The sequence below is a fragment of the Talpa occidentalis genome, unplaced genomic scaffold, assembly GCF_014898055.3.
Source record: "Talpa occidentalis isolate TD23 unplaced genomic scaffold, MPIMG_talOcc4v2.1 talOcc4.10, whole genome shotgun sequence".
NCBI lineage: Eukaryota > Metazoa > Chordata > Mammalia > Eulipotyphla > Talpidae > Talpa > Talpa occidentalis.
Genome location: NW_023600993.1, coordinates 98,316,236 through 98,329,280, shown reverse-complemented (window position 1 = coordinate 98,329,280; position 13,045 = coordinate 98,316,236). Strand labels below are relative to the sequence as shown.

At 46.4% G+C, this 13,045-nt stretch overlaps 1 long non-coding RNA gene across 1 annotated transcript; it reads left to right on the top strand.

The window, feature by feature from the left end:
- The first annotated feature begins 334 nt into the window (after positions 1 to 334).
- LOC119254543 (uncharacterized) lies at positions 335 to 4,440 on the top strand. Its single transcript, XR_005127302.1, has 3 exons — positions 335 to 527; positions 3,644 to 3,825; positions 4,243 to 4,440. It is a non-coding gene; the product is annotated as an uncharacterized LOC119254543 (long non-coding RNA).
- Positions 4,441 to 13,045: the final 8,605 nt, after the last annotated feature.

Below are 13,045 nucleotides of genomic sequence, written 5' to 3'. Positions count from 1 at the left end.
GCGGTGAGGGGTCGGGGCTGCGACCCCGGGCATTTCACAGGCTGGATAACTGAGACACGCAGCTCAAATGTCTTCCCAAACTCAGGAGCAGATTTCCACGGCTCCTGGTTCCCTAGGTCTTCCCACCCCCAAGCCCCAACCCCCCAGCCTCAGGAATGGTTCCTCACATTCTGTCAGACCCCAGGGAGCTGCCACTGGAAGGCTAATTTTTTTAAACAAGCTGTCCAGAATGCATTATGCATCCAATCAATTGTGGTCCCCACCGATTGGTCTCCAGGAGGAATCTTACTTATTTGAACAATGGAGTCGTTGCCAAGGCGACCATGGCCTCCCCAGATGCTCAGTGCTGGGTGAGAGCCCCAGGGAGGTGGGAGATCTGTGCTGTATTCCAGTCTATGGCAGTCACATCTTACCAGGGCCTCTGACGGTACCCTGAGCTGGAGCCGCTTTCGTCGTCACTCACCTAGAACAGAAATCCCCTGCAGACTTTTATAAGTGCCTCCTCACCTTCCAGAGCCCTCTGATGGGTGAGCAAGCTGCACAACTCTGCAGAGTCCCACATTCCCAAGGCCCTGCCTTGGCTTAACACTCTGCCATCACTGTCCTGAAATTCTTAAGAATTTTTGGACAAAGGACTCTGCGTTTTCACTTTGCATTGGGCCCCAAACATTATATAGCTGGACCTGCCGCCGTCCAAGGAGTACAGCTTGTTTTTTCTCGGGTACTGAGAACTACAAGCTGCAGATTAAAGGCCACTTTCCTGCCAAGAGAAATCTCCAAGTGTCTGATCAGTGGGTGTATCAGCAGAGGATCCTGCTCAGAAAGGGCCAGGCTCACTGAGAATTTTGAGCACCATTGAGTTTGCTAAACAACACGGGTATTACCACTGTTCAGCTCATAGCATGAAAACCTAGACTCGATTTCAATATTGGGCCTGTCTGGAGATGGACCAGGATTGGTGTGTAGCCAGGAGGCTCCTCTCTCATTTCTTGATCCTGACCTCCTGCTTCAGGATGGGCTTGATCAGGGTGTTGCTCAACCGTGGCTGTTCTGCTAATAAGTTTGGGACTGAGACTGTTTCTGTTCTGTGTCTCACATTGTCTGTAGTTGGGTAAAACAATTACTCCTTTCTGGGGAAAGGTACCTCTAAGAATGTCCCCCACATCACCTGGCCCTGTGTAAGGGTTGAGAGAAGCATTTGAGCAACTGAAGTGAAAATGTGGAAGATGGTTTCTAGGCAGCATCCAAGCAGGGGCAGTGAAATATGAAAATGAGGCACCTCTTGTTCAAATACAATTTGGAATTTTAGCACAGCAGAGCTTCAGACCAAGCAAGGGCCCTTCTACACCTGAGCGGCTGCACAGGTCCATGTCCACAAAGCCAGCTCTGTTGCCAGGGGCCTGTAGCTTGTCATGGGGTGAAGCCAGGCTGTGTGTCTTTGAAAATAATTACCAGGGGAAATAACTTTCCATTCATCTTTCTCTCCTGAGTCCCAGGCAGTCAGGCCACGCATAACTAATCAAAGCCAGAGCCCAAGGCCGCCTGGTTTGATCTCAGGATGGGTGGAAGGAGGATGCAGGGACTTGCCTCAAAACTTCTGAAGGTCTGTGTGTGCTGCCTGGGATGCCAGTGAAGTAGAGACCTTACCCCCCAGGCCCTGCAATCTCTAACCTCTGAGCCACATTTCCCACTCAGAATATGCCTCTTTTTATTATTGTTTCAAATTGCAGTGAAGTGGTTCTCTGTTTCCTAAGTGTTCTCTTTAGATTTTTTTTCTATCATTAGCTTATTCATCAATTGAGTTTTCAATCCATCCATAGCTGTGTCTGTGTCTCAGCGTGACTACAGTTGGTGGCAAGACAAGGGCACTGTTGGGAAGGAATTTGCTTTGTCTTTATATTTGTTCCAAGCGGTTGGGTTGAAGGGTTCAGGGGAGTCCCGGAGAAGGAGATGAAAGTCCTCCCTAGCCACCTCTTCTGTTGTTACCTAGAAGAAAATTGAGAGATCTTTCATTTCATCAGAAAATTTTATTTATTTTTTTGAATCCTTTTAAGATGTCAGTCTCTCTTGGCCTCACCCCACCATCCTAGCCCACCACCACCCATGCTGGTGGTCTCCCAACTGGTCTTCTCCCCTTGCCTTTTGCTTTCTGGAAGGCAGATTCATCTTTAAAAACATGCATCTAGTTAGATCTTTTTACATCTTTGCTCGAAATGTTTCACTGAGCTCCACTTGGAACAAAACCCAAACATGTTCCTACTGCTACAAGGCCCTCCATAATCTAGAACTCTCAGTCTCCCAAATGTCACCTTGTCCTTGATGACCTACCCGGCCGCATTGGTCCCTTTGAACAAATCAAGCCCAGTCACTGTTCTAGTGTGTGCTTTTGAGCAAAGACTGGGATGAAACAGGGCCATCAGCCTTGAAGCAGAGAAGAGCATTCTAGTCAGAGGAAGCAAGTGTAAAGGCCCTGGGGTAGGAATGTTCTTGACATCTTTCAGGGATGCAGTGAGATCAATCCGAATAGAATGAAGTGGGAGGAGGGAAGAGCATGGTGGGATATTAAATGAGAAGACCCCGGGGGGAGCAGGTTTTGCAGGTTATGTAGACACAGGCAGGCTGGGAGGGGAGTCCTCTGAGGGACTCAAGCAGACAAATGTCATGATTGGGTTTATATTGTAGCATAGCCCTTGGGCTCCTGTGTGGAAATGGACTGCAGGAGCAAGGGCAGAATCTGGGGGAAGTTAGGAACCTATTATGTTGTCCAGCCAAGAGACCATGTTGGTTGAACTTGGGTTCTCAGTCCTGACACTGCTGACATTTTGAACTGGATGTGTATTTGCTGTTGGGGGCCCATCCTGTGCCTCTTAGGATGTTTAGCAGCATCCTTGACCCCCAACCACTAGGTGCCAGTAGCTCTTCCAGTCCAGCTGTAACCATTTCTGCAGGCACTGCCAAATGCCTCCTGGGAGGCAAGATGGCCCCTGCTGAGAATTACCGCCCTGGCAGACCTTCTGAATTCACCAGCTAAGCCTCTCTCATCTCTCCCTGCAGGTGCCTCTTTCGCCTTCGGTTTTGGGACTGTTGGTTGCCCCACGACCTCAGCATGCCTTTGGGTTTGCGAAAGCAATGACCTTGCTGCTTATCTGGTTTCATTCTTTGTCAGGTCACAAGCTACATTCTGTCTTCTCCCTGTAACTAAGCAGAAGCTGGACAGGGATCTCCCCTCACATTTTAACACAGAGAAAAGGATTTTCCAGAAGCTCCCAGCTGGTGGGCCCTGAGTGACATCTTGGCCAGAAGTGGTCAAATGGCCCACTGGTGGGAATGTCTGCCTGGGAGGATTGATCTGCCCCCAAGAGCTGGACACACTACCACTGGCGCAGACCCACAAATTCTGTTGTGCCCACTTCTTATGTTTCTCCTTCTAGACTGAAAGCTGCCTCCACCCCCAAAAAGCAAGTGTCACCTCCTATTTATAACCCCTGCCTTTGCTCTGTCCTGGAACACCCCTTAGTAGTGTCTATCCAATGAACAAATACCTGAGCAAGAGGCTCATCAGAGCTGCCCAAGGCGGCTTGGTGTCCTGAGCACCCCAAATCAAAGCACCCAGCAAGATCTCACATGTGGCTTTCCTCCCAAGGTGTCCTACCAGGAAAGGGCCATTTTCCTGCTCTGAAGTGACACCGCAGATTCAGAACCGGCCTGTGTTGGGCATTTTATCCTCGTTGACTCCACTTAATCCAGCCATCCTGTCGACATTATCCCCACCTAAAGATGAGGAGACTGAGGCCGGGGGTGGTCAGCCCCTGTGGGCAGAACCAGGTGAGTTAGAACCTCCCCTGGGGCTGCCCTGCTCTGCTTTTATTAAATCAGGAGCCCCATTAATCATCTCCCAAGTAGATTATCTAGAAGGTGACTATAAAACACGATCTACCATCGCAGGGAGAGACCAAATTGAAATGCACTTATCATCCAACGGACCCTGCTTTCCCCCCTTAGGCCACCATTATCCGTGGAGACCCGCCAGCGATACCTGCCCACTGAGATTTGCACCTGAGCTGCCCCGGGGCTGCGTTACTCATTTTAATACTCCATTACACGGGCACTAATGCTGCTCGAGTGTCTATTTCATCGCACAGTGAGCTCCACGTGCTTAATCTTCCTTGTCCACTTACCCGGGAGAGAACTATTGGTGGATAAAAGCAAACAGACAAATGGCCACCTTTATCTATGTTCCAGGGCAGCATCTTAACCGGCCAAGACGCTCTGTCCTTCACCAGTGAAACACTCACGGGCGACTGCAATTAAACTGGCTTGTAATTCCCCGTCTCCCAAACGAACCCTCCCTTCATGAGGATGCGCTGGTAGGCATCGGGCATTAATACAAATGAGGCCGTGCAGCTATGTGTAATTAAAGGGGAAGATGGGTACCTCGCTCCGAAAATGAGTCCTATTTTACTGAAGTCGATCCATCTCTGTGTCAGCGCCGGCCCAGCCAGGCAGCCTGAAAGACAATTATCTTTCTTCTGACTTAATGGGGGCTTATGCCGCTATTTTTCATGATCATAATTTCTCAAGACATATAAACAGATTTTTCTCCTAATGCAATTACAGTTCTGCATACAAGACAGCTGATGTCTAAATGAAAACTCAGGCAGAATTAACCACAAGAGGGTATTGTTTCCACCATGCTGGGATTTGTTTTAAAATACATGCCAGGCTGTCTGCTCGGGAACTGAGGAGCCGGCCCCCGCCCTCTGAGGGTGACTCTGCAGCATCTTTTGCTCTTGCAAAGCATTTATTTGGAGGGGGCGGGGCAGCTGTGTGAGCTTGGGAGTCCCTGCTCCAGCACCACGCCCTTCTTTACAGGTGTGTGGGATGCATCCCAGGACACGTCATTTTTCCTACTTTTAATGTTTCTCCTTCACTCACCAATTTGTTGGACTTGTTGAAACCTTGACTTTTATAACCTCATAAAATCCCCTCCGCTCCCAACCCAAACCCAGCCAGAAAGTGTTTGGACAAAAAGAGTTCGGGTTGTATTTCAGCTCTTGATGGAGGTAAAGAAGCACAAAGGAGGAATAGTGTTTTTAAAATTGTTGCACAGAAGTCCAGGAAATAGAATAAAATTCTGGCTCTGCACGGGAGCTGAATGGGACGGCATTCTGTGCGAAAGGGCTATTAGGGACCTCACATGAGGAACTGAGGTGCGCAGGTGTCCTGTCAGGACAACCCCAGAGAGAGATGCCATCAGGGTGAGGAGGGACACAGCAGAAAGGTTGTCCTGGACCATGTGGGTGGGCGAGGAGAATCAGGCGGCCCTCAAGGGTCCTGAGAGTCTTACTGCGGCCCCAGGCAGCCTGGCTGAGCCATGGCTAAGACTGCTCAGGCTGGACCCCTGAAGCCCCTCGAGTCTCTCAGGCAGACACCAAAATCCCAAACGGAAAACTCAGGCTGAGTCCTCAAACCTAGAGGGGTGGAGAGTTGGCTGTGAATTATGGGAAAGAAATGCTTTGCAGACCCTCAGACCCTGTAGGGGTCTAAGCTGGTGAGTTTTGCCCTGGCCCGACACCTGAATTCTAGCACCTGTCTATGGTAAACTTACACACATGCTTGTACATGCACACACAGGCATGTGCAGACAGATGCACACACAGAACTGTGCACGTGCACCAGGCACACGCACAGGCACTCATGCAAAACTCCCCACATACATTGCCACTGGTTGCACAGAAGTTCATTCAGTCATTCTAAAACACTGATAAAACACTCCTTGGGCCAAGCACCCCTCGGGCCAGGTACCCCTCGGGCCAGGTACCCCTTATGCTCCAGGAAAGGCAGTGAACAGTATCTGGTTCCTGCCTCCCAAGCTCTGTTCACTCTAAGGGCAGCCCGGTGAGGAGATGGGGGCTGAGAGTGGAACATGTTGTAAGGGGACGCCTGCAAAGCCCACTTTTGCACAGTGACCCCTCTCTGCGGCTCCCTGCCTGCCTGGACACTGAAGACCAGCTCCCTGCGCACAGTAGGACAGGCCAGGCCTTCCACTGAGCAACCCTCATCCTCCTCTTTCCCCATCCTGCCAGTTCTGATGCATTCCCTGCCCCCTCTCCTTTCTGGACAGTCCTGTTTTAATCACTTTTTGAGTTAAAAGTCAATATTTAATTAACCAAGTAATTACATTCAGCTTACGCTTGAATCTGGGTATTTGCACATCTGTGCATGTCGTACACCCGCCCTCTGCCCCTCCATCTGTCCCCTGCCTCTTTCCCACAGTGCTGCCCGCCCTTCCTCTGGGCCAGAGCCGGGAGCCTGCTCTCCAGAGGGTTCTCTGGACCCGAGAGAGGCAGGTAGGGTGGGCTTCCCCTGGAGGACTCCAGGGTCTCTCCCCGGGACAGGAAGTTTCTCTCATCTCCTACTTAATAGTGAGGGGATTTGACTGCAGCTCTGTGCCCCGCCCCCACCCCCCCATCATAGAACCACTGGAGGGTTTTAATTCAATTAAAGTCGTTGCCTATAGAAAGGGGGAGGGGCAGGCAGAAGCCCACTCACCTCCTCAGGGAGCTTCCGCAGCTTTGCTTGTCCCGCATCCTGGAGGAGAAGGAGCTCATCAGACAGCCGGCTGGTGTGTAATTTAGTGTTCTAATAAGCAGCTCGAGTAAGGGCCACAGTGGCGGCTCCAGGACGCAGGTTGGACGTTTGCACAAGAAGGATCGGACCAAGTTTGCATGCATAAATGGTCCATGTTGGCTAACTGCCAAGGCTCAGGGGTCAATAGGTAAGGGTCACACATACACACACATATTTTACTTGAATTTAAGATCTTTTCCTGAAACCCTACCTCTAAATTTCTAAATGTATTGCCCAATCCATGACTTCACTGTAAAATGCCAGGTTCGGGAGGACAGCGTGACTATGTGTGTTTCCCTCCCTGTGCTCCTGTCTGCATCCAGCTGCCTGGAATGGCCACATATTCAACCATCATCCCGAGGACCTGGATCCTGGGTCACTGCAAAGCCAAGGCCGGACTCTCACCATACCTGACTCCCCCTGCTGATCTGATTGTCATTTGTAAAACAATTTTGGAAATGATCTCAATAATATTTCATTATTCAATAGCCTTATATTTGGAACCCAGTAGGGGCTATCCCTGTTTTGTTTTTTTCTTTTTGGAACCATGATTAAGTGCCAAGCATCCTAGAATGTTCCCAAAGTGTGGAATGGGGTTGCTGATGAACAAAATGATCAGAGCGTTATCGCTAACATTTAGCATGGTTCAGAGGCCCCATGAAATACCACTGAATCACGCAGCTAGAAAGCTATTTCTGTCTTCCCTCTGCCAGTGCTCCCAGAACGCAGGGATCCCTGTGCTACCCCCTTCATGGAAATGCCCCCCATCCCCTGGCAATCCCTAACTGGTTTCTAATTTCCATCTGTCCGTTTTATTTTTTGTATTCAAAAATAATATGTAAATGGAATTCTACAACATGTCATAGTTTCAGATCGACTTTATCTTCACTCAGCATGATTCCCTCGGTGAGTTGTTCTGTTACCAATAACTTCTCCTTTTTACTGTTGGTTTATCACACATTATAGATGTTGGACGGTTTGTTTAACCATTCACCCCTTGGAGGCCATTTGGATAGCTCAACTTTGGAATTGTTATAAATAAAGCTGCTGTGAAATTTCATGTACAAGTTTCAAGTGTAAACACGAGTCTTTATTTCTCTGGGATAAATGCCCAAAAGAACAATTGCTGGGTGTCTGTCAAGTTCATTTTTACTTTTGAAAGAAGTCACCCTGTGCTTATGGCACAAGATGGTGTAGAGTCACTTTTTGCTGCTTCCCCCTCTAAAGTTAATTAATTACCCTGGAAATATTTTCACAGATGATCATAAAGGACTCAGAGAGATGGGAAGATGAACTGCCTAGGAACTGCAGGGCTTGAATAATAATACCCTGGGTGAATTCCCTGGGGTTTCTCCATACTTCCCGTATATCCTGCACTGCACCCCTAGAGACCCCCAAACTCCCAGTTGGCATTGATGAAACAAAAGAAATGTGAGATCAGAAAGGGGACAAACCTAGGGTCAGCAGTGGGCTCTACTTCTACCCTTTTCCACATTCCATCCCCACCCATGGCATGGAGGCCCTCTTGGCTACCCCAACAAACTGGCATCTCCTGACCCTCCACTCAGTGGCAAAGGGTGATCTGGAGCCCCAGGCTGCCCTCCGGCAGCTTGGCTGCTTTTTCTGCATGAATTGAAATGATTTGACTTTTTTAGTCTGTAGATATAGTGTATTACATTGATTGTCTTCTGAATAGTGACTCAATCTTGCACACCTGAAATAAATCCCATTTGATCGTGTTGTATCATTTTTATTTGTTGTTGGTTTCAGTTTGCTAATATGTAATCGTGCATGGCTTCACAAATGAGAAATGCACTGTTAGGTGATGTCATTGCATGAATGTCATGGAGAATCATTACACAAACCGAGTGGTATAGCCTACTGTACCCCCAGGCTGTGTATGGCATAGCCCACTGTTGTATAGCAGTCCATTGTTGAGTGACATGTTGTTAAAGCAATGTACGACTGTATTTTCATATTCTTGTGTCTAAAAGTTCATGAGAGATATTGGTCTGTTTTTTCTATTGTTTTTGTCTGGTTGTGGTGTTAGCATAATAGTGGCCTCATAAGACAAGCTGGGAAATGTTTCTTTCTCTTATTTCCTGGAAGAGATTGTGTAAAGCTGGTATTAATTTCCTGGAAGAGATTGTGTAAAGCTGGTATTAATTTTTCTAAAATGCTAGATTAAATTTTTTTGGTAGCTTTTTAATTACAAATGCAATATCTTAAATAGCTTCAGGACTCTTCAGCTTATCTATTTCATTTTGATTTAGCTAAGTAGTTTATGGTTTTTGAGGAATTGGTTCATTGCTTCTAAGGTATGACATTTATGGGTGTAAAGTTGTTCATAACATTTATCCCTTTAATGGTTGTATAATCTGTAGCCATATTTTCTGTTTTATTCCTGGTATTGGTAATTTGTTTCTTTTCTCTATCTTCACTCATCTTGCTAGAATTTTATCAATTTATCGATCTTATCAAATAACCTGTTCTTTTTTCATCGATTTTCTCTATTTTTCTGTTACCAATGTAATTGACTCCTCCTCTTTATTATTTCTTTCCTTCTGCTTACTTTGGATTTAATTTACTCTTTTTTACCTTGTTTCTTGAGGTAGGAACTTAGATGAATGACTTGAAATCTTTCTTTTTTTCTAATGTAAGCATTTAGTACTCAAAATTGCTCACTCAGCATAACTTTCATTGCATCTCATCCATTTTGATATGTTGTATTTTCATTTTCACTGAGTTCTCTGTATGTTTAAATTTTTCTTTAGACATCTCTTCAACTTTTGGTTTTATATAGAAGTGTACTTTCTAACATTCAGCACCTGAAGATTTTCCTATTGTCTTTCTGTTACTCATTCCTAGTTTGATTCCATTACAGTGAAAGAACATGTTCTTTGTGATTTGAATTCTCTTAAATTTGTTAAGGTGTGCTTTATGAGCCATGATATGATCTGTCTTGGAGAATGTTCCATATGAGTTTGTAATGAATGTGTATTCTTTTGTTGGTTATAGAAGTCTATAAATGTCAATTAGATCCAGTTGATTTATGATGTTGTTCAGTTTAACTATATCCTTACTGATTTTCTGTCTTCTAGATCTGTCTGCTACATATGTCAATTACTGACAGAGATTGTCAAATATTGATAGTAGCTTAGTGTTGAAGTCTCCAACCATAATTTTGGATTTATGTGTTTATCCTTTCAGCTTCTCTCAGTTTGTGCTTCCTGTAACATAAAGCTCAGTGTTTGGTGCACAAACATTTAGGGCCCACTATATCTTCTTGGTGAATTGATCCTTTTATTATTATATAATGTCCCTCGTTGTCCCTGGTAATTTCTTTTGCTCTGAATTCTGCTCAACCTGATATTAATATATCCACTCCTGCTTTTATTATGTCAATATTTTCATGACATGTCTATCCATTATTTTATTAATACTTTCATTTGCCTATGCCATTATGTTTAATGAGAGTTTCTTGCACACAGTATATAATTGTTTGTTTGTATTTTTAAATCCACTTTGAAAATCTCTTTTAATTGGTATATTTAGGCCATTGGCATTTAAAGTAATTACTGATATGTTAAGGTCAAAGCTGTGATTTTGTTATTTTATATTCTACTTATTCCTTCTGTTTCTTATTCTTTTGTTTGTTTTTTTTTTTTTTTTTTGAAGATTTATTTATTTTTATACAAGAACCGGGGTACAGGCCAGAGGTGCGGGAGGGTAAGAGGATTCACCAGAGATAGGGCGGGGAGCAGAACAGGCAGACTGATGAAATACACTGCTGAGGGGAGCAGCGGGTGCAACAGGAGAGGTCTGCTCACCATGTGGGATTCTTGCCGGCAGGTTGGGATCAAACGGGTGCTGCAGAGGCTGCGGACAGCTTCACAGTGCGGCGCTCAACTGCCTTTGCCACCAGGGAGGCCTTGTTTTCCTTTTTCTTACCTTCTGGTGATATTAAAATGTTTTCAGAATCCTATTTTGATTTACTCATAATGTTTTAGGGTACCTTCTTTTGTATATTTTTCAGTGGTTGTTTAGGTGTTATGCACATGTACAGCTTACCACAGTCTGCTGCCTTCAGTGTTTTAACATTTCTAGTGAAGTGCTGGAGCCTTCCTGAGATTTGAGTTTCTTCACCTTCCCCACTTTTAAAAGGCAATTGTCTTAAATATTTCACACAATGGAGTACTACATTACCTATTGTGATTGTTTTTACTTCATCTATGACTTCAGAAATGCTTAAAGAATAGTCTATTATATTCACTCCTATTTTTACCTTTCTCAATATTTTTTTCTTTCTGAAGTTCCAGGAGTTCTTCTGCTTCTGCTTTCTTTCTTTTGCCTGTATGTAGTTATAGTTGAAGTGAGTGTCTTGTACATATAATTGGGATTTGCTTTTAAATTAGCTCTGCCAATCTCTGTGTTTCCTCTGATGTATACAGACCATCTACATTTAGTGTAATTATTGATTTATGAGGGCTCAAGTCCACCTTTCCATTTTTTGTTTTCCTGTTGTTCTTTCTCCTTTTCATCTGTGGGCCACTTAAACACTGTTTAGTGTTACATTGTAATTTATCTATGGTATTTTAAAGTGCATCTCTTTATACAGATTTCTTAGTGGTCACCCTAGGTCTTTGTATAACTTATCACTGGTGTCATCAGGCTACTAATTTAAGTAAAGTATGGAATCTGATTCCATCACTATGGCTTGTCCTGTGTCTGGTTAATCCCAGGCTGGAGTTTCCCAACCTTGTGGTGATTGATATTTTGGACCATATTATCTCTGTTTAGCTGCTCTGGGGAGACTGGAGTGGGACATGGGGAAAGGAACTCTCTCCCTTTAGGGGGCTGATGCAGTCCCCAGGAGAGATGATGCATCAAGCACAGGCCCCTTTGCAGAGTCTGGGTCCTGACGAGTTCCCTGAGTCCTGACTTTGGGGTTGGAGATGGGGTTCCCCACTGCAACAGGGACAACCAGACCCATGGGGTCAGAAGAACTCCAAGGCACATGGTTTCTTCTCAACATCTCTGCCTCTTGTCTAAAATAAATGAGACCCAAAGTCTACATCTGGACAGGACTTGAAGGCTCATTTCCCCAGGAAGTAGAAAAATGACCGCAGAGAGCAAAGAGCAGCATGAGAGGGAGCGCTGCCCGAGCCAGGGGCCGCATCCCGCTGCCCTCAGCCGCCACAGCTGTGACTGTCTGACCCCGGGGCAGGGCGACCTAGGTCAAGCAGAATCTAGCCCTCAACTTTGGAGCCCTCAATTCTCTCTTCTGTCATTTTGTTTAACTCCGCAACTGAAAACCAACATGAACTACATGCCCGGCTATGGGATCCCTGTTCTGGAGGCCTTCAGGGCATCCCCGCTGGATGGAGGAGCCGACTGTGCCACGTGTCCCCGTTCTCCTCACGAGGACACCGAGCGTCCTCCCTGGCTTACTGCTGAGGAAGAGGGGCTGTGGGGTGGAGGGCAGGTGGGCGGAGACCCAGGATGAGTAGCTCACCCAAGGCAGACGCCACCGTCCTCCAGGTCCAGACCTACCCTGCACCCCACTTGACCTGAGAGCTTGACTGCATCCCGCCCACCCCTGCATCCCCCACTGCAGACAGGAGAGACCAGGAGAAGCCCCCACGCCGGCCTCCTGTCCTCTCTGTTGTCGGTGAACTGGGCCGACAGTTCCGAGCCTGGCTGGTCACTTGGTTCGGTCTCGTGCTGCCACCAACACAGCCAGGTGGCCCCGGGGAGACGGCTGTCTGCAGAGCTGGCCTCCAGAGGCTTTTCTGTCCGTCTATCGGACAGAAAGCAAATATTTTTCTTTTGACATTAGCAGAGTTTTTGCTCTGCAATAGCTTCTACTGTTCAGAGAGGCTGCCATTGTTCAGTCTAGGAACATTATCCAAATCATTATTTGAGCACTGGCATTGGGCCTGCCTTTGTGTAAATATCCCCATGGTTCTTTTTCCTTAACTCTGATTTTAGAGGCCAGGTGGGAAAAATAAAACAACAAAATACAACTCTTGCATCCTGAAAGAAACAATAGGTCACGGCCCTTCCAGCTTCCTGTTTTGTTCGCCCTCTGCAAAGGATTTCTTTCTGCTGGATTTAAGTTCAGCATCCTCTCTGAAAGGCAGGGCTCAGAGGGCTGCACGCATGTGCAAAGGCCCTGAGGCAGAACAAAAAGGCAGGTGTGCTGGGAGCACAGGGAGTTTGAGAAAGGGAGGTAGATAGAACCTGACACTGGTGGGAGGCAGGAGGCAGTAGACAGTGCCTGAGGGCTCTGGTGGGAATGGAAAGGGGCGCTAGCCGTGGCCAGGGGACACATGGGCCTCCAGCCTTCGTCTTCTCTCAGACAACAGAGTTTGGACTATTGTAGCTGGCGGAAAATATGATTTTCTAAGTAAGA